Here is a 22,412-nt window from a genome sequence, read left to right as displayed (position 1 = left end):
CCCTTCTCCTAGTGCCCTCAATCTTTCCCAACATCAGGGTCTTTTCCAAGGATTCTTCTCTTCTCATGAGGTGGCCAAAGTATTGGAGCCTCAGCTTCACGATCTGTCCTTCCAGGGAGCACTCAGGGCTGATTTCCTTAAGAATGGAAAGATTTGATCTTCTTGCAGTCCATGGGACTCTCAAGAGTCTCCTCCAGCACCATAATTCAAAAGCATCAATTCTTCGGCGAAGATGCTCTACCATTGAGCTACAGCCCTTCCCCAATTTCTGGGGGAAAGCAGAGGTCATCTGAGAGCATCCTGCTAACAAGCAACCCAACCACACTATTTTCACATGAACATCTTGCACCTTAGAAAAATGGGACCAGGGAGATACTGGTGTTCCTAAAGTCAGATTCAAGGGCAGACCTGAGACAATTACTTTTTTAAAAAGGCCTATAACTGCTTATTGTTAAGAAAAGAAGGATTGTTGAATAAGTAAATATGCTTTTGAGGAAAGGGGAAAGGAGAGCAGGAGAGAGAGAAGGAAGGACTGTGTCAAACAAGGGTTCACTGGAGGAATCTGAAGCTCCGGCCAAGCCACTACTCCATACCTCCCAAGTGGATCTGAATAGCTTCATTCTGCATACTGAAATACAGTCTGTCACCTTTCTGTGGGGCTTCCATTTACCTTCATTCCTGCTCTTCCCTGCCCCAAGGCTTCATGGGGTGGAGGGGGGTGGAATGGAAGAGGGCAAACTACTGCTGGCTGGCAGCACTGGAAGGATGCCTCAGAGTGCTAATTCTAGCTCTTAGCAACCTATTGAGAAATGGAATTTACACTGCTCCTCTTCCTGAATGCCTGTTGAGGCTCAGCAGAAGAGGGTGGTTGTGTACTGGTGTTACATACCGTGTTTCCCCTTTTTTAATACGTAGTCAGAAAGTAAGCCATGGCAGGGTTTTTAACCATTTGAGAGCTATAAGACATACCCCGAAAATAAGCCATACTTCCGCACCAGCTAGCAGGACCCAGCATGCCGGCCGCGACAGGAGGAGGAAGCCTGCCGGGTCGGGTCAGTGCCCGGAAGCGGCGGTGGCTGCTTTAGTGCCAATAAAGCGTGCAGCAGTGCCGCACGGAGCACCAGCCAGCAGGACCCAGCTCCTGCAATGCCGGCCGCGGCAGGAGGAGGAAGCCTGCGGGGTCGGGTGGGTGCCCAGAAGCGGTGGCGGCTGCAGCGCTGACAAAGCGTGAAGCAGCGCCGCACGAAGCACCAAGGGCACGAGCGGCAGGAGGAAAGAGAGAGAGGCTCGTTACTTGCGGCACTTTAAGAGAAGCAGCCAGAACCGATCTCCACATTCCGAGCCTCCCTTTTGCGCGTGCGGGCATGTTAAAGCCCCGATCACTTCACTCCCCACTTCTTCCTCGCCATCCCTCCCTTTCACGCGTTGCCTTGACCCCGCAGCCCCCCTCCCTGGCCATCTTCCCCTAAGTGCAGCGCTGCTTCGTGAGCGCTGCAGCCGCACGCTCTCTGTGTGTGCTGCAGCCGCACGCTCTCTGTGTGTGCTGCAGCCGCACGCTCTCTGTGTGTGCGCGCGTCTCTTTCTTTCTCTCCCTGTGCGTCCGTCTCTCTCTCTGTGTGCGTGTGCGCGCGTCTCTTTCTCTCTCTCCCCCGTGCGTCTCTGTGTGTGTGTGTGTGTGCGCGCGCGCGTCTCTTTCTTTCTCTCCCCCGTGCGTCTCTCTGTGTGTGTGTGTGTGTGTGTGCGCGTCTCTTTCTCTCTCTCCCCCGTGCGTCTCTCTGTGTGTGTGTGTGTGCGCGTCTCTTTCTCTCTCTCCCCCGTGCGTCTCTCTGTGTGTGTGTGTGTGCGCGCGTCTCTTTCTCTCTCTCCCCCGTGCGTCTCTGTGTGTGTGTGTGTGTGCGCGCGCGCGTCTCTTTCTTTCTCTCCCCCGTGCGTCTCTGTGTGTGTGTGTGTGTGTGTGTGTGCGCGCGTCTCTTTCTTTCTCTCCCCCGTGCGTCTCTGTGTGTGTGTGTGTGTGTGTGCGCGCGTCTCTTTCTCTCTCTCCCCCGTGCGTCTCTGTGTGTGTGTGTGTGTGTGTGTGTGTGTGCGCGTCTCTTTCTTTCTCTCCCTGTGCGTGTCTCTCTCTCAGTGTGTGTGTGTGTGTGTGTGTGTTTGCGCGCGCGCGTCTCCCCCCCCCCACAGAGAAAAGGTTCCGCTTCGGCTCGTCATTCAGCCGCGCGCGCGCGCCAGGGGCATGGGCCCAAGCCTCGTCCCCCTCGCGCTTCCCTCACAAGCATCTCAGAGCGGGACGGGTCACGGCCTCCCTCCTCATTCCTCGGCCGGCGTGAGAGAGCCCGGGGAGCAGAAGGATCCCAGGTTTAACCCCCAGGTACCCCCAAGTTTGAAATTCTGGAGAGCTGCTGCCAGCCTGGTTGACAGTAAAACCTGGATAGCACAGTAGGCTAGAGTGTGGTGTTTATAATGTGCGCGGAAGAGAGCACCGAGTGTCCTGAGCCAGTGGGACCCAGTTGTACCAGCACTTAAAAAAAAAGACACCCCCTGAAAATAAGCCACCGTGTGTTTTTTTGAGGAAAAAAAGTTATAAGACGGTGTCTTAAAAAAGGGGAAACACGGTATATTTCACACACACAGAGGGAGGGAGGGAGGGAGGGAGAGCAAACATACAGGGCAAGAGTCTTAGGCATATCACAAAGTTTTAGCACTCACAGGATCTTCAAACATACAACCCACAATACTTCCTAGGGTCTATTCTGGTCCGATGAGTGATTTAATCCAGCATGTTTATTTACAAGGACAATCCACAGCCTTTTAAACTGGTAAGGGGGGTATTGTTTGTGTTGTTTTGTTGCTGTTTGTTGTTGTTATGTATTCTTGAGTTTTTATATTGTTAGCTGCCCTGTGATCCTTGAATGAAGAGCAGTACAGTCACACGTCGGCTATCAAACACCTTGGGAGTCGAATGTTCCAGCTTCCGAACGATCGAAAACCGGAAGTGTGTGTTCCGCTTTTCGAACATTCTTTTGGAAGCTGAACATCCGACGGGGCTTCCGCAGCTTCTGATTGGCTTCAGGAAGCTCCTGCAGCCTATCAGAAGCCGCGCTTTGGAAGTTGAATGGACTTACGGAGTGGATTTCTGTTCGACTTCTGGGGTACAACTGTATAGGCATTTAATATATAAATTAATTAATTATTAGTGGACCAACATCATGCAAAGTGGAGTCAAGGCAGACACACCAGAACACAGGGATAGCTAAATATTATTTCCATGTGTGCAGGAACTAAGCCTCAGAATCCCAGTTGCTGGGGAATATGAGTACGGAGGGTGTTGTTGCTCGTTTGTCCCAGGGGGCAACTGGTTAATCACTCCAGGTCACAGCATTCTAGACTAGACTGACTTTGCCCTGACCCAGCTACAGGGATCTTCTTATGTTCTCAGGATGCAAAGGAACTACAGTACATTGCATGCCCCATGTCAATGACTAGGAATGAGGTTGAATGGATAGAGGCAAGAAGCTTGCCAAGTGGAGCCAAAGCAGGCAGAAGGCAGCAGGTGGACATATTTAGACAGAACAGAGGAAAGGAGATTATTAGCATATACACAAACAAAGCCCTCTAGTTACATTTACTCATAAGTAACATCTCTAAAGGGACACGGGTGGCGCTGTGGGTTAAACCACAGAGCTTAGGGCTTGCCGATCAGAAGGTCGGCGGTTCGAATCCCCACGATGGGGTGAGCTTCCATTGTTCAGTCCCAGCTCCTGCCAACCTAGCAGTTCGAAAGCATGTGAAAGTGCAAGTAGATAAATAGGTACCACTACAGCGGGAAGGTAAACGGCATTTCCGTGTGCTGCTCTGGTTCGCCAGAAGCGGCTTTGTCATGCTGGCCACATGACCTGGAAGCTGTATGCCGCCTCCCTCGGCCAATAACGCGAGATGAGTGCCGCAACCCCAGAGTCGGTCACGACTGGACCTAATGGTCGGGGGTCCCTTTACCTTTAACATCTCTAAATTAAATGGAAGCATACTACTACCCTATTAGTATGCCCATAATTATATACCACCTTACTCTTTAAGGCAAAAATCTTGTTTACACACACACATCAATTCAACCACTCCTGTCCAGGAACTTGGACTGCCACTTGATGCCCTACTGTCAAATTAGGGCTCACATTGGTCCTAATGGAGATTAGACCTTCCTTCTCACCTGCATAAGACAGGTGTTGGCTAAAATCAAACCAGGAGGAGAGGGAGCTGGGAAAAAGATGGCAATGGTTGCTAGACAACTGCCGACACATATGAGGCAGTTGCCAAGCAACGAAATCTTCTTACCCCAGTTTCTCCACATTGGCTGAGGCAGTTGGCAAGACAGTGGGGGGTGCTAGGTGGATATGACAATGGTGGAGAACAGCAACAAGTCTACATCACTTCATGACATGATCCCTCCTTCCATGAAGGCTAGACTTCTGGAACTAAGTTGCATCTCTCTGATGCATTTCTTTGGACCTTCCTGTTGCTCATTATTTAAAGCAGAGAACCATATAGAGAACAGCAAGCTTGTACACATACGCAGTCGACAAACATCACCAAAAGTCTAGTGTCACACACAGAAAGAAGGAAGGTGTTAATCTGATTGGTACTCCAGCATGGCACAGGGTGGGGTACAGGTGGCCTGCCAGATGCGGTCAACCTCCAACTCCTATAAGCCTCAATCAGCATGGCCAATGGGCCAGAGAAGATGAGAAATGTAGTCAAACATCATTGGGGGAACGGCACAGATTCCCTGTCCCCAGCTTAAGCATATTGGACCTGGATCAAATTCCCACTCAGATGTGTAGTTCACTGGCCAATCATTTTTTTCTCAGCTTGTTGTGAGGATCATAGAAAGAGATTGTATGTTTGTATTTTTTTAATAATGGCAGAACACAAACAAACCACATTTTCAGGGACAATGTGACACATAGCAAGGGTGTGTGAGGAAATTACAGATTCCAACCCTAGACACTTAGCACCAACTTTTAGGCTCATAGCACAGTAGTAAAGCACCTGATTTGCATGCCAAAGGTCCCAAGTTCAATCCTTGGCATGTCATACTAAAAATGACCAGGCAGTACCTGAGGGGGGAAGCCTCTTTCTACCAAAGACCCTGGAGAGCCGCTGTCAGTCAGAATAGTCAATATTGGTAACATCAGCCTTTGCCAATCTGGTGCCCTCCAGATGTTTTGAATTGCAACTCCCATCATCCCCAGACAGCAGAACTGTAAGATCCTGGGGGTGATGGCAGCATGGTCATGTTGGCTGGGGCTGATAGGAGTTGTAGTCCAAAACATCTGGAGGGCATCAGGCTGGTGAAGGCTGATCTAGATGGACTATTAATGTAACTTGATGTAAGGAAGTTTTTCAGGTTTCTACGAACCCAGAAGACTAGGCAGCTGGGATTTTTCCAGTCCTATGAGACATCTTTTAAAAGTTCCATCTTATGCCACATATTTCTCCCCCAAACATATGTGGCATTTCCGAATTAAATTTGCCTCTGGATCCCAAAGGGACATTAGCACAGAGCCTTATAGTTATATAAGTTATATATATGCCCCAAATATGAGCAGGGCGCATGATATCAAGCAATGGAGCACTCCCTACTACAGGGCATCAATAACAACCTCAAAGGATGCCCTCTTTTCAAAATTAGAGGTGTGTCTCAATTGATTCCTGTCTATGGCACCCGTTTCCTGTGTGTAAAACCAGCTCCCCGGCTTCCAATCTTCCTGGATTAAATCTTTGCATCTCTCTGCATGGAAATGAAATAAATAAATAAATAATGAAGGGGTGGCTATCAAACATCATCATATTATGAATGCGAGGAGTCAGACAGCTTGACTCTCCCAAGACATAATTGTTTTAATTGCAAACCCACATAACGACCAGAACTGCAAACGGTTCAAGTATCTTAACTCTCACCCACAATACACCCTTCTTTAGATTCTAATTAGCCTCTCCCGCACCACCATTTGGGTGAGCTGGGAAGAAAGGTGTCTTTTGAACCAGTTGTGAGGCAGTTCTTGTGATTGTAAAGCTCTACTTCCTTTGTCTATAGGTAAGGGTAAATCAGGCTTATTATAGTTAGTCACTTGTGGCATACAAGAATCCTTTCGGATTCTGCTCGTTTTCAGCTGTTCCACAAGCTTAAGCAGGAAGCTGGGCTGGTAAACATTTTTTACAGGCTACTAACTTCTGATAGCTTATTTGCAAGGCTGCAGTGCAGTATATTTATATTTAGACATACAGTGGTACCTCTACTTACGAATTTAATGCGTTCTGAACGCACATTCGTAAGTCGAAAAAATTGTATGTCGAATCCCATAGGAATGCATTGGGAGAAAAAAATTGTAAGTCGAAGCAACCCTATCTAAAAATTCGTAAGTAGAAAAAATCCTATCTAAACAGCATCCAAGATGGCGGATGGAGCTCCATTCGTAAGTAGAAACATTTGTAAATAGAGTTATTCGTAAGTAGAGGTACCACTGTATTATATTTAGACAGTCACTAAATATACAGTATTGCTGCAATTATTTCCTGATAAAGACTAGCCTTTGGAATATTATGTGGCAATTTGGTACTGGATAGCCTAAGAGCAGCAGCTATCAATGAGAAAGGTACATACTTGTGTTATCACCTCTGTGCAGGAAACTGAAAAAGGCACATAGGAGGTCACATTTTATCAGGTTCATTTAAGGTCATGGCAGCAACCTACCAAGGTTGTTAAACATTTTGATGCTTGCTTCCTTGGGCTTCTTTGAGAAGAATGGCAGGATTTTATTTTATTTTATTTATTTATTTATTTATTTATTTATTTATTTATTCATTCATTCATTCATTCATTCATTCCTGAGCATCAGGCCCAAACAGGGCCATGGTCAGCACATCTGTAGCCCTATAAAAGTCCAACCCAATTTGCACCAGCAGGCGTAGGAAAAACTGACACAGAGTGTCTCTGAAGGCAAGATGCGTGTTTCAAGAAATCTCTTTTAGTAGCAGCTTGCTGGAAGCTCCCATGATGTGTTCATGCCCAGTCCTTCCTTCCCTCATCAGAACACTCAAATGCTAACCTTGGCAGCCTGAGAACTCCTCATTTCATCAGAGTGAAGAGGAAGATGAAAGAAAGTGTAGAGGAGAGAATGGGAGGGGGAAGACACCATCTCTCTCGCTCTCAGCTCCTGAATCTTCCACTCAATTGCCGCCGAAAGGATGATGAGAAATTGCCTTCCTGACCCAAAACCGAAGTTCACAGCTGAACTTCATTACAGAGTTCTCTAGGAAGCTCGGAGAGAGAGAACACCACACAGCAAGGGAGCACCTGTTAGCAGCTGCCTCCCTGCTGGAAAGGCGGCAATTTGCCTTGCCCCAAATACTGAGCCCTGCTGGGAAAGACCAAGAGGAAGAAGGGGCTGATCATTGCCTTGGCCCTGAGTTCCAGTTGGATAAAGGGCAGAAGTGCACAGAAATGGTTTGCCAAAGTACCAAAGGATGAGAGGGTGAAACACTAATGAACAAGGGATGTGTTTGTGTGTCTGTCATCAATGCTACCTTTTCCAGAGTTTCAGTATACCAAATAACAAATACAGTAGTAGTAGCAGCAGTAATACCCAGGTAATAATACCCAGGTTTCTCTGAAATTCCAGGAACTAGCTGTTTTTGTTTCTGTGGTCATGATTTTTGCAGAGCGTGTTTTTTGGCAGAGTTTAAGGACTGTGAGGCGATTCATTGGTCATTATTTAAAAACACTTGCAGATGAACACGGGCACTTCCCTTGCAAAGAGCCGGGACCACTGGTCCACCAAGCTCAGGATTGCCTATTATGGGAGTGGTACTCCAAGGTTTCAAGCAAATAATGACTCTTTCCTGCTATCTAATCCTTGGACAATAAAAGAACAACTGGAGGTTTAAGCTGAACCTGGGACTTTCCGCATGCAAAGCAGGTGATCTTAACCACTGAGTTGCAGAACAAACATCTCTCTCTAGTCACCCGCTCCTGCCACTCCCCAAGCTACAGATGAGCCCAGCAGGAATCAAACAATACAGCTCCTGGCTCAGGGCTCGAAAAAAATCCTTTGATAAGTAAGGTCCCATGTTCAACTGCAGGTGCCTCTGGGTAACAGGTCTCCAAAAACCAGGCAGGGAAAGGGCTTTGGCTAGGACCTTGGAGAGCAGCCATCGGCTAAAACAGAGAGAACTGGGCTAGATTTCTTGCTTTCTCCAAACCAGGAGAATACTGAGCCTGCTTCATGCTAACCAGACTGGATTTATTTATAGGTAAATACTGACCTCTGCAACTGCATGGAGACTTGACAAAGAAGTAAGTGTGGGGAAAATTCTACTCTTATTCTTCTTCAATTATTTGGAGTCATATGAAGTACAGATTATTCATAATCCTGTTCATGCTAGTTTTATTCATTAAGGGACTCTCCTCTCCAGATACCACAGCCCTCTTGCAAGGAGAAAACAGCCTGGTCAGGATGGGAGGCATGCCCAGCTACCCGCTCCCTCTGAGGCAAGATGGAGCCTTTAAAAACATGAAGCAAGGCTCTTTCACAATCAGCCTTTTTAATTTTATTTTTCCTTTCCAAGTCCTTGCCAGCCCCCTCTTCCTGAATCACAGAACAGGTGCCTGCAGGGTGAACATGCTGAGGAAATACAAAGCAAATCACAGTCCATTTCATCAGCAATTTTCTCTCTTCTTTTATTGACAAACAGGCTGTTCTTTGCAGGTGATGATGGAAAGCCCATCACGCAAGCACTCTGAAGCAGGCAATGGGAGGAGGCTGGGTACTTGCAGTCCTTCTTCAATCAACAGTTCCATCCCTTCCTGCCTTTCAAATGCCCCAGTGACAGAAATTTAGCATGGTTGACCAGGAAAAAAAGTCTTACATTCTCAGCTCATTCCAGGAAGCTCACTGCATTGGCAGCTTTTACTTTCTCAGCCTCGGTTTTTCCATCTGTAAAATGGGCCATGATACACTGCAGCTTCAAAGTGGTAAGTGGGTTTCAGCGAGTCCTCCAGGGGTTCCTTCCAAGGAGCGGGCAGGGGGAAGGGAAATAAATGGGATATTCATTTGTTCATTCTTAGGGGGGAAATGTTCTTGTTTACACTTTCAGAACTTCAGGGGTAAATCAATTTTGGAAGTTGCAGGGAGACTGACTCCCCATACCCCACACCCCACACTCAATCTAGAATACAAGAGAGCACACACAACAAAGACTGATGCATATTGTTCTGTAGATGAAATACAAGGCAGGAAAGGCAATTTTTCTGCTGAGCTAAGCACAGAACACAGGGTAATTCTTTCTCAAAGGGATGCTGAGGCACTCAGGGTAGCTGTTTAGCAGCCCCAAAGCTTTGGTAGACTACTGTACTAGGAAGTTCAAACTGCTAACCTACAATTCTCTTTCCCAGCCACCTTTGCAGAAATAATTCTCTGAAGTGGCTTGCTGCCCCCACCCCTGGGTGAATCCCAGGACTCTGAAGAAGGGCTGCAAAAGAAGCTCAGCCTAACAAAAGGAGCCAGTGCAGCCATCTTGCGGCGCCCGGTGAGGCTCAGGGAGCCTGTCGTTAGCGCGGGTGCCAAACCCAAAGTGGCTGCTCCGATAGCTGCAATCCAATAAAAGTGCTACTTGTCTATTTATCATCCGCGGGGCTTTTTATCACAGCGGCAGATGGCTGCTACCTTTGGAAAGAACAGCAGTGTGCTGGCAGCAGCCTTCCACCCGCCTGCTTTCCCGATACAGCTGAGCTTGGCAGATCCGGCCTCAGCACCTGCGGGGAGGCAAGCTGGAGCTGACCGCTCCAACTTGCCCCCGCCAGGAAAGCCCTGGGGAGGGGAGGGGGGAAAGCTACCTGCTGAGCAGCAATAATTCAAACGCCTTGACAAGACTTGTGCAAAGGCTAAGCCCTCTAATGCAGGCTAGCATTTTGCTGCTCATGAACACCTACGGGATGCTGCACACATGGAACTTGCTTTATGGAGTAAGCAGGTGACAAGCGCTGGCTAGGAAGCAGCCCTCGCCCCCCTGTTGGCATGCCAACAGCCACCGCTGCTAGAACACCTGCTTCCTGTCCTTAAATTGCCCTGCGTGGCAAGCTCTCTGCTCGGGAGCAGGCAGCAGCCAAGCCTCCTGATAGGCTTGGCCAAAAGGCTATGTATGGGGTGGGAAGGGGTGACATGAGGAGAAAGGCACACAGAAGCCACTGGGAAAGAGGAGGGAGATTCAAACTGTGTATTTCAGCCATTTGGGGTGGGGGTGGGGAAGAGAGAACACACCTGATTAGTCAGGTATTGCTGGATGCAGAGAAGGGAGAGAGGGCAGGAGCAGCACCCCAGGCAGCAATCTCAGCATGATGCAGAATGCGTCACAACCACAGAAGCAAGAGAAGCTCAGCGGGGGCTTAATTAAGAGAGGGGTTAGAAATCTAGAGCCAAGGAGAGACAGGAAGGGAGCTTGCAAAAAGGCACCCCAAACGCACAAGACAGGATGCTATGCTAAGCTGTCTTTGTCCATGTAACAGTATGCAACAACCTAAAGCAATCTGCCCTAGAACATATGCTGTTACATAATATGTCTCCAGTGAGAGTGTATACACACCCACACGCACCCCTACCTCTTAGCCCCAGCACGCTAATACATTGTCTACATATTGCTATCTTCCCCAACCTGGTGCTAACCGGGCACAGCCAGCATGGCCACTGGTCAGAGCTGATGCATGGGCATAGGCAGGATTTATGTGGGGGGGGCAGATTTCATATTAAGGGGGCCACAACCTCAGTTAGTTAATTACCAGTGTTTTTATTGACTTGCTTGATTTAGTTGAGTAGCTGCCCCCTGCCCCCCTTGGCTATGCTCATGAGCTGATGAGATTTCTGGCCCAAAGCATCTGCAGGGCACCCCAGTTGGGGACTGCTGCTCTCCATGTAACCATCCACCCAAATATTTGTAATTATTCTACAAAGTTGGGCACTTTCACTTTTACATACCAGTATGTCCTGTTACTCAACTAGGCACAGCATGCATTTCCCCCCTTTGCACACATTTATTCTGCATTTCAAGCCATCCGATTTAAAAAACAGGTACACTGAAAACTAAAAAGCTGCTCAGATTAGGGGCTGAAGCAGGGCTGCATGGTGGTGGGAGCAAATAAAAGTTCCACCCACTGATAGCTTTCGTCTTCAAGAGTTTCATTCAGTTTCTGAGTGAGCCTTTAGCAGACATGGCCAATGCATTCCTCTAGATGGGGGATGGGGAAACCTGCAGCCCTCCAGATGTTGCTGGACTACAACTCCTATCACCCTTGATTGTTGACCATGCGAGCTGGGGCTGATGGGAGTTGTAGGTCAAAAAAATGTGGAGAGCCATAGAATCCCTATCCCTGCTCTAGTGGAATGAGATCTAGGTGCTTAACTTCAAAATGAGCAAAACAAAGCCTGGGATTCATGTGAAATCAAATTCAGCATTAAGCACCAGATTCCACCTTTGTGCAGAATACTACACACACAGACAAAGAAAGCTGCTCCTTTCTCCCAAAGTGGGAGCCCCCCTAAGCCTCCTCCCAGGAATGTCCAATTAGGATATATTCTCAAACTCCTGATCTGGTGAGAAGGCCAAAGGCCAAAGTTGCCTTCAAGAAGTCTCATTTGGGAGCTGATAGGCACATAAAATGATCAGTAAGTGACTAGACCACAAGACCACACACACACATCCCAACTGAAGTAGTGCATTTGAGATGTGCAGTGGAGGCTGGGTCATGCATCTCTGAACAGGAAGTGATGGAAAACATCTGACGTCTCCCTCACCACCTTGGCTGGCGTGGAGATAGTTGCTGACTGTAACTAGAGAATTCAGAGATTCCACCCGCTGCTGATGGTGCTTCTCCTTCCCCTCCTCTCCACCCCTCAGATTCTCCTTCCCTCCCCCTTGCTCATGCTTCTTTTTTCTTTCTAGATTATTTTTCTCTCCCCCAAAAGCTCCTTGGAACAAAAAGTACACACTCTACCTCTCCAAACCCACCGCCATCTGTGTGCAAGCAAGCGGCAAACACAGCCGGAGCATCAGAGCACTTCAGTGCTTCGCTGCCTCCTCCTCCTCCTTCCTTAACCGTCCCCCATCCCAGGCAGATGGTGTCAAGGGAAGGCTGGTCCCAAACCCACCCCCTGAATACAGACAGACAGACAGACAGACACGTACATGTGGCTAATGGCCTAATGGAGAGCGCATCACCTGGGGGACTAGCGTGCATGACCCCTCCTCCCCCTCCATCGCCTCTCGCCTCTTTCTCCCAAGCACATTCATTATCAGCCATATCCCAGCAAACAGCCTTTCCTGACTCATTATCCCAGATGCCAACAAAGAGCCCCCAATGACTTTTGAACTGCTGCAACCTCTGCTGCCCCCTGACCTTTGGCTTCCAACCTCAGGGGGCAGTTTCTTTTTTAGAGGCTAGAATAGAAGCAATAAATCAAAGAGGCCATGACAAGCCACGGCTGGAGGGAGGAGCAGCTATCTCCTTGTCTAGCACTAGATAGAGCCATCTCTCAGCTTTTTTGCTTGGAGTCAGGGGAAGAAGGGGGAGCCGAGACCTGCACATTTGCACAATTTTCACATGTTGACTGCAAACCTTTTGCCCATGTGTTTTTTTTTATTGCACACATACAGACACCTTGGCCCAGGCTGATTAATTCAGGTTTGTATACAATGAAATGTTACATGGAACTAAATTAGTCATGGCCATTACATTTGATGGGTCTACTCTGTGTAGAACTAACTCAGTTCACTTATTACATTGAAATGCATATGATAGTTACAAAGTTTGCAACCCTATTGCCACTTGGATTATGTCCTCTTGAGTCAATGGGACTTACTTCCAAGTAGACATATATAGGACTGCATCATAAGGGAGAATACCATAATGGTAGGACAGCAGAGCCAGTAATGCTTCTGTCTACCAGTTTCTGGAAGCCACAGGAGGGGAGAGTGCTCTCATGTTCGAGTCCTGTTTGTGGGTCTCCCATAGGCTTCTGGCTTACTACTGTGAGAACAGAATGCTGGACTAGACAGCCTTTGGCCTGATTCAGCAGCCTCTTCTGCTCTTCTTAAGGAGTGCAACCCATGGCCCTCCAGATGTTGTTACGGTCTGACTCTCATCAATCATATTCAGCATGGCCCAAGGGTCAGGGATGATGGGATTTGGAATACAACAATATCTGGAGGGCCACAGGCTCACTGCTCCAGTAGTAAGAGATAACTTGACGTTTAAAAATTGCTGAATGCTTCGCCTCCCAAGAGAGGTTCAAACAGTAGAAAGGGGTGGAGAGAGAACGCCAGCAGAAGCTGGATATTCTACTGGGATTTGTCTGACAATGCCCAAGTTAAAAATATATAGCTATATTGTGTCTGCATATAGGAAAACATCCAGACGGCCAAATTCATGTTTGGACATGAATGCTAAGCCAGGACAAAAATGCTCACCTTGTTTGCTGACAACTCAGGTTTCTGCATTTGTTTTTGAGCCAGGCAATTGGCATGGAATCTGAGAACAGGGGTGGTCCTGGGTTCAAGTCCCACTTTGTTTTAAGCAACCTCCCCCAATGGAAAGTTGCTCAGGTTTACCATCACATAGTGATAGCCTAATAATGATGACAAACAACATTAAAGGATTGTTTGCCTCTACAGGTTCGAAATGGTAAGGGGGGGGGTTGCAGGCAGCTAAGGAGGGACAGTTTACTTTGATGGAACAAAGACACAAATTTACAATGGGCACAAACCGACAGACCACTTTCTCCATCCAACATTACTGCAGATGGCACCCAATTCGTGTTCAGGCTCCTCAACAAGACCCAACAAGGCTGGCAAAAGAATCATTTCCAGTGGATCATGCAAGTTACTTCTATAATCATTCCTTATGAATTATATAGTACATTTAATCCCCATGGAAACCTCATACGAGGGACTTCTTGTTGCTATTCCCCCTCTAAAGGTGGGTAAAGGATTTCTTCTCTGCCTTTTAGAAGTAAAATTATAATAATCTTTTGGGGCGTACAGTTGGGGAAATTCATTTGGCTCATTTCATCTATCTCTCCTCTTAGAAGGAGTTGAGATTTGGTGAGGCAGAGAGAAATGGGAACATGGAAGAGGGGAAGAAACTCCATTTAGCCTCATGTTCCCGACTGCCAGAACCCTGTCCCTGAAAGACAATTTGCAAGCAAGCCAGGAATAGCTCTTTTCTGCCCAGCTGGATTTCCCCCCTTTCCAAAACCTCTGACTTGGACAGCCCCCACCTGCCTGGCCGGCATCCCCAGGGGAGGCACCAGACACTTGAAGAGGGCAAGCAGGCGGTCACAGTCCAGCAATCAGATGGCGGCAGGAGACAGCAAATGGTGAGGAGGCCGTGACGCCTGAGCTGCGGCCTGCTAATGGGAAATTTCATGGGTGCGGCAGCCCCAAGATGGAGGCAGGCATAGGAGCCATCTGCTCAGAGGCCAAAAGTCACCTCCCTGCAGCCCATGTCGCTGGGTTGGTTCATCTGCACTGACCCCCATCCTGGTTCAAAACAAGTTTGCAAAAGCAGATGTCACACTCCCAGGAAAAGAGAGTTTTGCAGCTCCCTCCCCTTCTCCTTGCAACCACTAAAGAATCTCCCTTTGGTCCACCTCCAATCACCTCCCCACTCCCAAAAAACTAAAGCCCTAGTTATGTGTTTGGCTAACCTGAAGGATGTCCATGAATTGTGCAAAGCTGTTGCCAAATCAGGGCACCTGCCCATGAATGTGGAGTGCTTCTACTTCCTGGTGCCCTTTGCATTCGTTGAAATAGTGAGGCATCTCCAAGACACAGAGCCTATTGTCAGGAAGTGGAGATTTTAATGCACAGCCCTCCTCCTCCCCTGCATGGGCAAACAAATTAAGATGGCAATGCCCCCTTTATGCAGGCTCAACCCTCTTTCTTGCTGGGATTATACAGTGGCTAATGAGAGTGTATTTTTGACTCATTAAAATTCATTCTGCATGACTTAGGGCCTAATCTGGGTGAAGCTCCAGAGCGCTTTATTAATAGCACATTAGCGGGTAATTCATGCATCCCATTGAAAAATCACCCCGGCCATGTTGTTCCAAGAAGGGGAGGGGTGAGTTGGGAGGAAGAGCAAAAGGCAGGAAAGGGAGGGGGGATCTACAGGAACAGGGAGGAGGTGTTACCTCAGTGCCAAGTCCCTGTTCCTGCCAAGCCGGCTTCCACCTTCAGTTCGCTGCGACAGCAAGGCAGCGCGGCAGCCCTTCTGACAACTGCCACCACTCATTAATCTTGACGAGTTTTCTGCTGAATATTCTTCCACGGGCTTTCAAACTGTTCACTAATTGCAATTAATCACTTACCGAAACAGATGTCAGGAACAATGGAATTTGGAAGTCTGGAGGCTTGATAAAGCTGTCAGGAGGAGAGAGAGAGGGAGAAGGAGAGAGAAGGGGGCCGGGTGTGTGGCTCGCCCATGCCAGCAAAAAGGCACCCACAATACTCTTCCTGCCCCCACTTCTCCATTTGTTCGAGTAAACTAACCCGAACCCCTTTCCTTGCATGCAAAGAACATCTGTCAACCCAGCCCGGTGGCAAGCACAGTAAAAAAAGATCCCCTCCAAAAATGCCCCCAAAGAAGCCCCACAAATTGCATGTAGCTTCCTTGGAGGCAGAATTGCACATAAAAATAAAAATAAAAAATGACACTCCATATACAGTATGTCTCCAATCCAAAAACTCTTGCCTACTTCTCTCCTCTGCAGAGTACTTTACTTTGGAAACTATAGTCAACTCTCTGCTTTCTACATACAAGGACCAAGATATATCCAATTGTGCAACCCCCCCCCCAAAAAAAGAAAAAAAACCCTTCATGCCAGCAGAGTACCTAGGAGATGCTTCCAAAATACTGAGAGACTCAGCAGATAGCAGCAGGTTCCAAGTCCAGGAAACCACAATCTAGCAGGGAACGACAAAATGCTGTCTACCTTCTACCAATGAATGCAGGTGGTTTGTAGTTGCCCAGGAAGGCAAGCTTAGGAGCATCAATGTTGGATGCCCATCTGCAAGAGAATGAGGTGGACTGTACCATTTCGGCCTGCATTTCCTATCTTTTAAAAGCAAAAACATGAAAACACCTCCTAGTTATTGGAAAAGTAGCCCAAGAGGCAGAAAGATTCCACCATACCCTCCAACATTTCTCCAATGAAAATCAGGATAATTTTACTATTATACCCCACACATATTACTGGGATGCCCCAACCATTCTGGGCAGCTAGCAACATACCGTATATAAAAACATAACAGAACATTAAACATTTAAAAAACCTTCCCTATAAGAATTGCCTTCAGATGGCCCGGGGGTTGGATAACTCCATACTCTCCAATATTTCTCCAGCAAAAATATGGACATCCTAAGGAAAAGTGGGACATCCCAGGATCAAATCAGAAACCAGGACGGCTTCTCTAAATGAGGGGCATTCCTGGAAAACAGGGACACTTGCGAGGGTCTGCTCCACCCCAGCTCTGCTAGCTTTTTTTTTTACATGGAGGGAGATTTGGGGGGGGAGCAAACAAACTTGACAAATTGACACCTGTAGTCTGATCTGGTACAGTTCACTTCACTCTACTTATGCAGGACAACGAGGTGGTAGATTAGGTCAGGGGGTGAACAGAAGGGAGATTGGGGTCTACTTGTAGATCCTGAGCTCTTTTAGGAGGAAAGGCAGGATATAAATTCAAATAATGATAATCATCAACACCAGCTTATTGTAGTAAATCAGCAAAGGTTTCCGAGACCCAATGGAGAATAGTTCAGTGGGAGAGCACCTGCTTTGCATGCAAAGGTCCCAGATTCAGTCCCCAATGACATATTCAGGTAGTGCTGGGAGAAACTCTGGTCAGAAATCCTGGAGAGTAGCTGCTATGCAGTGTAGACAATACTCAGCTACGGTAAATGGACCAATACCCTTACTCTGTGTAAGGGGAGCTACGTTTCACAACAGCAACAACTTTCCCCATGTAAATCAGGGTGCCGAAGTGAAGGAAACCAACCAGGAACAGATTTTCAGTGTGAAAGGATTGTGAGCTCAGTTCAGCTCTGGTACTGAAAACAAAATCCTAGGCTTGAAGTATGCTCAGAAGTACAAAGGTATTTAATTCTGCGGTTTTTTGCATGTGGCTTGGGTTGGTAGACACTGAGGGTCTAATTAAAAAAAAAAGGTTCAACAAGCCTGGAGTCTGCTTATCCCTTGTGTCTCAAGGGGGCTGCTCAGATTTCCTAATCCAGATCCTCCATTATTGGAGGAGAACCTTTATTCCTCCCTTACTGTAGAAACTTAGTACACCTGCACAAATAATGTCTCTTAGTACACCTGCACAAATAATGTCTCTTAGAACAGTCTTTTTCTTCCTTCTACAAAAGAGGGGAATGGGCTCAATTCAGGATTTGGGAACAAAATTTTTAAGCTTGCACATGTTAGTTTACAAAGGAGGTGTCAAAACCAGAGGACCTACCCAACAAACACCAGCTTGCTGCTTATTGTGCAAAGCACAGCCACTTTTGGTTCCCCCTTTGGATGTAGGAAGGTTCCACAAAGCCACCCCAGATAGTCTCTTCCCTTAACACAACTACTGGCTCATTTAACAACTGGACCAGATAGGAATTTACCATTCCTGTCCTGTTCACTTTCACAGATCTGTGCCTGTGAAAGGGCTGGCATGGCATCCACTACACCTCTCATCTCCAAGACATCTTAATACTTCTGTTGATTATGAAAATCCACATCATTTCCCAAAGGGTCTTCCATAACATGCAGGAGGTTCAAGCATAGCAACATCAGTCCAAAGACCAGAATAGCACTGGCAGGAAGCTGTGATCCTGCACTTGCTGCTGCTAAAGATGCAGCAAGATTGAGGGAAGGTGGTGCAATTCACTCCTAGAGCAGAGAAGGCCGGGTCTAGTGAGTGGTAATGGCAATTTACTAATTGGGGTCATCTCCAGCCTGGATGCATCCTTGCCATGGGGACATATGGGTCAACTGGACGAGCTAGTTAAGTGTATGATCTCAAGGGTGCTTGAAACTGTGGATAAAAAATATTGAACTGCTAGTGTGCTATTCCTTAGGTCTAGGCCAGGGATCAGCAACCTATTTCAGCTGTGAGCCGGTCCACCGTCCCTCAGACTTTGTGGGGGGCTGGACTATATTTTGAAAAAAGTAATGAACAAATTCCTATGCCCCACAAATAACCCAGAGATGCGTTTTAAATAAAATGACACATTCTACTCATGTAAAAACATGCTGATTCCCGGACCATCTGTGGGCCGGATTTAGAAGGCGATTGGGCCGCATCCGGCCCCCGGGCCTTAGTTTGAGGACCCCTGGTCTAGGCTCTAGTCTAGAACACTACAGGGCAGCACTACAAAGTCAAAAATGAAAGCAAGGACTTAGGAGACAATGGATAGATCTAGGAAATGGCTGCTAGCCACTATGGCTGTGTTCTACCTCTACTGCCTGGGGCAGTATGCCTCTGAATCCCAGTTTCTGGGAACTGGTTGGCCACTGTGATACCAAGATTCTAGTCTAGATGGGTCATTTGTCTGATCTAGCAGGCTCTCTCTGTGTTCTTAGAAAAGCAGACTCTTGACAACTGCCATCACCCACTCTAAAATTAAATTCTGTCACTCACCTACCCCCCACAATGTAGCACCTTGATTCATCATCTCTCATCATCTTGACTTGAATCACCAGCAACTTCTTTTAGTGTTGAGATGGCCTCTCAGTGTAAGCATTTAGTCTGCAGGACACCAGCCCACGTGCCATACACAAACACACAGCAAAACCACACAAACAGTTGCAATGGAGCTAGCAAGGTTTACACACTGCCCCAAGGAGTTGGCATGAGGACACCAGCATAAAGTTCTCAGATTTCCATAGCTAAACCTAGCCTGTAGCCAGCCAGCAAGATTGGGAACCCAGGAAGAAGCCTTATCCAGGTGAGGATATTTGTCCATTGAATACCCATTACTGAAAGGAAGGGGAGGATAATTCAGAGATAGACCTTGCTAAGCCGAAGGTTCTTGGTTCGACCCCCCAGTATCACCGGGTAGGGCTCTGGGGCAAAATCCTGGAAAGCCTCTGCCAGTCATGGTAGGCCAGAGGTGCAGGACCTCAGGCCTGAGAGTCAAACTTCTATCCAGCCTTCAGGTGTCTCCTTAGGTCACACAGCTCACCAGCTGCACAGCTCCACACTTTCCTCAAATGCTTCTGCCTGGCTGGAATGCTTCCTTGCATTGTGATGATGCCTCTTGCTCACTAGATGACCTACAGCAGGCTGTGCAGGTGTAAAACCCTGAGTGTGTGGCTTGAATGTAGCCAAATGTGTGAGAGGCAAGAGCCTAATCCATTACTCCATCCACTTTGTCTCTGTCAACACCCACTACTGGCATACAGCTCTCCCTCCTCAAAAGGGAATGAAGCCCTTGAGCTGGAGTAGGGCAAAGAGGAAAAGATGCCTTGGTCTTTGTTTCTCTGTTCCTTTTCCAAAATCTAAACCATGTTCGCAACAGAGCTTGAAAATTATTCTTCCCTATATGACTGTTCTGGAGTATAAAGTAAGGGAAGACTGCAACAGTTTTAGGGTGGACATACTGCTTTGTTTGCATGTACTGCAGTTCCCTGCTAAAATCTTGTTAAGTCTTCAGACCAGAAATGTTCTGGGTGGGGGTTTCTTGATCCTAGTTTCATTGCTCTATCGCACAATAGTGCCCTGCCAGATGGCAATGATGCAGTAACATTGGGGAAGCATCACAGGACAACTAATAAAACAGAATGATCCATAGACAGTCCAGAACAAACACACCACTAATGCACTATTATTGCAAAAATGCCGGACTGGACAATTTGGACTTTGACCTGCTCCAGTCAGAGAAGCATTTCAAGAAAGTGTGCATACTTGACTTTCACAGAGATTAGTTACACCTGAACAGGTTAGAGATCCTGAATGTGCTTCTCATGCCTTTGTAAATTGGCTGGATCACTTTTACATGAGGGTGGGGGGCATGTTCCATGTCAAGGCTGCCTCTCCAGACCCTAAAAAGGAAAGGGGGGGCTAATGTAGAACCCCAACATGCACCAGTATAAATAATTCTGTCCATCTCACGTTCCATATGCATGACTCGGTGGGGTGGTGATTTTTCTATTGACGGCAGCAGCAGCGAGTGACAGATGCGCAGAGACAAGTGGAGAGAGAGGCACCCAGCGCTCTTCCCTGTTACACTCCACTAGAGAAATGATAGCCGGATACGGGCGGGAGCATCTGGCGGCTGCGCAAGGCGTGCGGAACCAGACTGCCTGTTAGTGTGCGGGAAGGGAAGATTAGAGATTCTCAGGGACAAACGAAGCAGGTGTTTGCACACAGCCTGCTCAGAATAATTACTCGGAGCCTGCTCTAGAGTGCTCCGGGAGGGATCCAGGATTTTGGCACTGGGGGGTGGGGATAACATAGAGAGGGGGAAAGCAAGAGGAATGGAGAGTTGAGTTTTCTTGCTCATTCCGTCACACAGCGAGGTCAGCTGCCCAAAGAATTGTCCCCACCCCACTCTAATGACAATTTCTTCATTCCAAGCACAAACCAGGTGCAGGACTGGTTTGCTGCTTTCGGGTACACACATAAGGCAAACTCTGGGAAAGGGGTCATAGATCAGTGATAGAGCATCTGCATGCAAAAGGTGCCAGGTTCTATCCCTGCCATTTACAGGTAGAGCTTGAAAAGACATCCTGCCTAAAACCCTGGGGATCTGCAGCCACCCAGTGGAAATAATACTGGGATAGATGAACCAAATGTTCCTCTGTGCAAGGCAGCTTCCTACATTTCTTAAGGGCCATGAGATTGTCCCACTCCCCCACCCCATCCAAGATGCAATGCTCATGACTAGAAAGTGTGTGTGGGAGTCAATATCAACTTCCACAGGGTGCCTGGAAAAGTCACGCTGCCCCCTGCAAATCTGAAGTAATTATTTAGTCTTATTTGGTTTGCTGCCCCAAACTCAAGAGGATAAAAACCCCAGTTTTAGAAATCTGAACAAAATACTTCTTCCAGCCCCACAGAGAACTCGGCTCTGGAAAGGAAGGTGGAGGGGTGACAGCCTCCTCTGCTGCCACCCCTCCACTAATTTGGTTATTGCAATGGACTGTTTTCATACCTTTGCAGAAAACAAACCATTCCATTCATTACCTCTCTGCTCACCTTTCTTTCTCCCACCTGCTCATTTATTTATTTTTAACCTGCAGGGAGAGAACTGTGTGGTGCACCAACTGTGTGGTGCACCACTGAGTGGCTCTGAGGCTCTCTTGGGAACACAGCTTTTACTATTGTTCAGAGAAGTTTCTAGCTCTCATGGCTGCATAGAAAGATTAGGGTGGGGGAAGCATGGCAGAGGGAGAACTCCCCCCACACCAAACACACATACACACTAAGGCAGTGGGGTGCCTTGAATTATGGTCAAGGGTGCCGTGGGCAACACTAGCCTCTGTTCCTCTTTCCTTCCCTCCCTTCTCTGATGCCCTCTTGCAGTCTCTGCCTCCTAAAGGCTTGCACAACTGTTTGTTGCAGCAGCCTGGGCCACAAGCTCCTCGGGCAAATGGTGCCTCTGTGGCCAGCCAGGGGGTGCTTCCCTGTGGGGCAGTGTGAGGAGGCACCTCTCTTTGGGGCATGGGGGGCACCTCAGAGACCAGGTGCGGCAACTGTGGTTGCCTAGAGGAATCCCAAGGAGAGGGGAGAGGAGAGGATGCTGAGGGAACACTCCACAAGGGAGGGTGTTTGAAAAAGGGTGAGAGGCTGCCAGCTTTGCAGGCAAGGCATAACATGACTGGGCTCCTGAGCTCCACAGGAGTGACACAGAAATAGTGTAATTGGTTAATAATAATAATAATAATAATAATAATAATAATAATAATAATATTTATTATTTATACCCCACCCATCTGGCTGGGTTTCCTCAGCCACTGGTCAAGGGAGCCGTGGACTCAAAAAGGTTGAAAACCTCTGCACTAAGGATTCAAAAACAAAGCAGAAAGCATAACATCTTCTAGCTGAAAGCTGCACATCTGGATGGCAGAATTATGCATGAGCAACATTCACCTGCTTTGTCAAATTAAAGCCACCTGGAGACATGCTTTGACTCTTGCCCTTTAGCCACTTGCCTCTTCACATGAAAATCGAGGTGCGGGGTTTTTGTTTTGTTTTGTTTTGTTTTTGCAATTACGCAATTAAACAGATGCAGACCTAAATATCCTTCTTCCACAGAGCAGGATCTCACTTCCAATGCAGTTTCAGCACTGACCTAAATGCCTCATCCTGATATT

General features: G+C 47.5%; 1 protein-coding gene and 1 long non-coding RNA gene across 4 annotated transcripts in view; both read right to left on the bottom strand.

The window, feature by feature from the left end:
* GSE1 (Gse1 coiled-coil protein) overlaps positions 1 to 22,412 on the bottom strand; it is a 391,224-nt gene that overhangs the window by 198,233 nt on the left and 170,579 nt on the right. The gene's annotated exons all lie outside the window — the stretch shown is intronic.
* LOC132592333 (uncharacterized) overlaps positions 1 to 22,412 on the bottom strand; it is a 120,504-nt gene that overhangs the window by 63,094 nt on the left and 34,998 nt on the right. Inside the window, exon 1 of the long non-coding RNA XR_009557793.1 lies at positions 1 to 22,412. This exon is cut by the window's left edge and continues 61,811 nt beyond it; it is cut by the window's right edge and continues 34,998 nt beyond it. This is a non-coding gene — a long non-coding RNA (uncharacterized LOC132592333).

Source organism: Zootoca vivipara, chromosome 6 (assembly GCF_963506605.1).
Source record: "Zootoca vivipara chromosome 6, rZooViv1.1, whole genome shotgun sequence".
NCBI classification, from domain to species: domain Eukaryota; kingdom Metazoa; phylum Chordata; class Lepidosauria; order Squamata; family Lacertidae; genus Zootoca; species Zootoca vivipara.
This window is presented reverse-complemented; position numbering and strand designations above follow the sequence as displayed.